Source organism: Chlorocebus sabaeus, chromosome 19 (genome assembly GCF_047675955.1).
Source record: "Chlorocebus sabaeus isolate Y175 chromosome 19, mChlSab1.0.hap1, whole genome shotgun sequence".
Lineage (NCBI taxonomy): Eukaryota > Metazoa > Chordata > Mammalia > Primates > Cercopithecidae > Chlorocebus > Chlorocebus sabaeus.
The window spans coordinates 13,966,049-13,970,177 of NC_132922.1; the positions used below are offsets into that span (position 1 = coordinate 13,966,049).

The 4,129-nt window shown below is 41.5% G+C and overlaps 1 long non-coding RNA gene across 1 annotated transcript; it reads left to right on the forward strand.

Moving 5' to 3' along the window:
* Positions 1–107: 107 nt before the first annotated feature.
* Positions 108–3,887, forward strand: LOC140709094 (uncharacterized). The gene is made up of 3 exons (XR_012089463.1): positions 108–189; positions 351–461; positions 1,278–3,887. It is a non-coding gene; the product is annotated as an uncharacterized lncRNA (long non-coding RNA).
* The last annotated feature ends 242 nt before the right edge of the window (positions 3,888–4,129 follow it).

The following is a 4,129-nucleotide window of genomic DNA, read 5'->3' on the forward strand; positions in this document are numbered from 1 at the left end:
CAGAGAAGCAGAAAGAGGAAGCAGTGCCAGCCCAGGACTACTTTGCTAATAGTGCACGTGACTTTTCTTACTTCCAGAAGGCCTTCTACTCCAACTTATCGTCTTACAAACTGCTAGGCCTCCTTCAAGCCTCAGCTGACACAGGGCCTCCTCCATGCAACCTTCCCTGACTCCTCGATGGCGATGCAGGTAGAAACGGCTGCAATAACCACAGCTGGTTTGAGCCCAGAGCCAGGCAGATCTGGGTTGGACTTCCAAGTCCACCGCTTCTTAAAGTGTGTCCTTATGCAAATCATCTGCGTGTTACTTCCCCAAGCCTTGGGACATCCATCTGTCTGTTACTTTTCCAGAAGCATCTACAAACCTGGAAGGACCGTTGAGGGGATCCAGCGAGACTGTGTGCAGGAAGACCTTAGCTCAGAGCTGGCCAGAGGAGAACCCCCTACAAGTGGTAGCTGGTGGTATGTTGATTTCCCCCATGTCCTCTTTGCCCTGCCGTCCCACCCCACCATGTGTCATATGGTCATGCATGTTCATGGCTGTCTTTCCTCCGACACTATCTTCAGTGCTGGCTTGTGTCTGGCTTGCATTTCCCTACCAAATACCTAGCACATGGCCTGGTACAGAGGAGACCTTTAGTGACTGTGTGTGAATGAATGAATGAATGAATGAATGAATGGCTCCCTGAGCACAGCAGGGCTAGCAGAATTAAGGTCAGACGAATGAGGCACTCCCTCGGGCTCAAAATTTAAGCAGGCATCTCAAAATTCAGTAATCGATATAAGTAATATTTTAATGCAATATGGTTTAAAAAAACTCAATTAATGCAGAAACTATTCATGGTGAACCAAATATGAAAAGTTTGAATAAAGACAGGATGAGTCACAGTGCCAAGACACAACAAAATGCAGTCAGATTTCTCCTACATGGGGCTATCTCCCACGGGAAAGGACAACAGACAGGAATGAGGGGAATGGAGGGCAAGAATGAGGGGAATCGAGGAAATGGAGGGGCGGGAACCTGCCTCGAAGCCACTGGAATTCTGGCTTGATTGTTCTTTGCTTTCCTCCTACCAGGAAGGGCAGGGTTGACCAGGAAGAGCTGGCAGGGCCTCACCCTAGCAGAGAAAGCCCAGGGTAGAGGAAGGCATGGGTGGTTCTCTCGGGCACTCCGGCCAGTGTGATGTCTCTGCCTGGCATGGAAAAACCCTGCAGGGGGTTCTCCAGGGCTGGAGAGGATGGAATTAAAGCGACATCCCAGCCTCTCTTTTCTCCCAGGTGTCCCCACTCTGCCTGTCTTTCCTGAGTTCCTCTGTGGGACTGGCAGGCTGCAGGCCTGGATGCCCTCAGGAGCACAGAGGATGCTCTTGGGTGGAGAAACGAAGACCCCAAGACTCTGACTCAGAATGACTCCGGACACCAGACCCAAAATGTGAAGGAGCCTTAGGAACACCTGAGCCAATTCACTTGACTGATCCTCTCCTTTTAAAAGTTGTCATAGAGCAGCAGAGGATAAAAATCTACATTTGAATAAGTCTAACAGAGTTCTCTCAATAAGTATTAAAAGCTCTAAGCGAGAAGAATCACATTGTCAGGAATTCATTGAATGTTTTTGTTTGTTTGTTTGTTTTCTCCCTCAGTGGTATGTAAAATACCGTTTCTTGCAATTGACAATCTTTTAGAGACTAAGAAACCCAAGAAAATGTTGGCAAGAACGTAGTACTCATAATGACCAGGGCTTGAGCATTTATGCTGTGAGCAGACCCTGGGCTCGGTGCTTCTCCATCTCTTCCCAGTAATCTTTATGTAGCTGTTACTGTCTTCACCGTACAGGTGAAGAAATTGAGGCATGAAAAGGAAGCTAACTTGTCAAAAGTAGTAACTCGTATATGTTAACATTGCATTTTTTTTCCATTTCCATTTTTATTCTGAAACTATTTCAAAATACAGAGTGTTAAAGGAACGGTACAAAGAACTCTCACATACCCTTCGTGTGGAAACCCCCTTTGAGTTTCACTAAGTGTCTCAATAAATGTATTTTCTAGCAAAGGATCCATCTGGGACCGTGCATGGCTCTTAGTTACCATGTCTTTCGGGTCTCCAGTTTGAAACAGATGCCTTGTTTTTTCCTTGACATCTCGAAGACTGCAGGCTAGTTGTTTTGAATAATGTCCCTCAATTTGGCTCTGTCTGATGATTAGACCGAGGTTGTGCTTTTTTGGCCAAAATAACATAGAAGTGATGCTGGATTATTCTTGATGAGTCCTATCAGCTTTCATTGTCAATCTGTCCCACCACTAATGTTGTTCACTCTGATCATTTGATTAACTTGACCTCAGTCAAGTTTCTCTATTGTAAAGTTACTTCCCCTTCCACATCGTAATTTATAAGCATTTGGTAGGGAGATACTTTTAAGCTTTCTCATCCCACTCCCACACCTGTATAATTTCAATATGCAATGATATTCCTTAATTTAATTAAACATTATCGTGGTGATCATTGCCAAATGGTGATTTTTTAAAATTCTGTCATTTAGAAGCCTTAGCCAGAGCAATCTGACAAGAGAAAGGAATAAAAGACATCCAAACAGGAAAAGAAGAAGTCAAACTTTGTCTCTTCTTTGGTGATATGATTTTGTACCTAGAAAACCCTAAAGACTCCACCAAAAGTCCCCTGGAACTGATTAACAACTTCTGTAAAGTTGGAAACAAAATCAATGTGCACAAATCCGTAGTATTTCTATACACCCGTAAAGTTCAAGCTGAGAGCCAAATCAAGAATGCAATCTCATTTGCAATAGTCACACACACACACACACACACACAAATAAAATACTTAGGAATGCCTAGCTAAGCAAGGTCATAAAAGATCTCTACAAGAAGAATCACAAAGCACTGCTGAAAGACATCACAGATGGCACAAACGATTGGAAAAACATTCCATGCTCATGGATTGGAAGAATCAGTATCATTACAATGGCCATATTACCCAAAGCAATCCATAGACTCAATGCTATTCCTGTCAAACTACCACTGCCATTGTTCACAGAATTAGAAAAACTATTCTAAAATTCATATGGAACCAAAAAAAAAAAAAAAAAAAGCTTAAATAGCCAAAATAATCCTGAGCCAAAAGAACAAAGCCTGAGGCATCACATTACCCAAATTCAAACTATACTAAGGCTACAGTAATCAAAACAGCACAGCACTGGTACAAAAACAGACACATAGACCAATGGAACACAGAAATAAAGCTGAGTACCCACGGCCATCTGATCTTCAACAAAGCTGATGGAAATAAGCAATGGGGGAAACACTCCCTATTCAATAAATGGTGCCATGATAGCTGGCCAGCCATACACAAAAGAATGAAACTGGATCCTTACCTTTCACTATATGCAAAAATTAACTCAAGATGGATTAAAAGTTTAAATGTAAGATCTCAAATTATAAGAATCCTAGAAGAAAACCTAGGAAACACCATTCTAGACATCAGTCTTGGGGAAAAATTTATGACTAAGTTCCTAAAAGCATTTGCAATAAAAACAAACATTGACAAGCAGGTCCTAATTAAACTAAAAAGCTTCTGCCCAACAAAGGAAACTATCAACAGAGTAAACAGACAACCTACAGAATGGGAGAAAATACTCACAAACTATGCATGCAACAAAGGTCTAATATCCAGAATCTGTACAGAGTTTAGACAATTCAGCAAGCAAACAACAACAACAATAATAATAATAATAAAATAACCCCAATAAAAAGTGGGCAAAGAAATGAACAGACACTTCTCCAAAGAAGACATACAAGCAGTCAACAGATATGAAAAATGCTCAATATCACTAATCATCAGAGAGATGCAAATCAAAACCACAGTGAGATACTATCTCATGCCAGTCAGAATGACAGTTATTAAAAAGTCAAAAAACAATAGAGGCTGATGAGGCTGCTAAGAAAAGAAGATGCTTATATGCTATTGATAAGAATGTAAATTAGTTCAGACATTGTGGAAAGCAGTTTGGAGATTTCTCAAAAAACTTAAAACAGAACGACCATTTGACCCAGCAGTCCAATTACTGGGTTTATATCCAAAAAGACACCCGTGCTCATATGTTCATTGCAGCACTATTC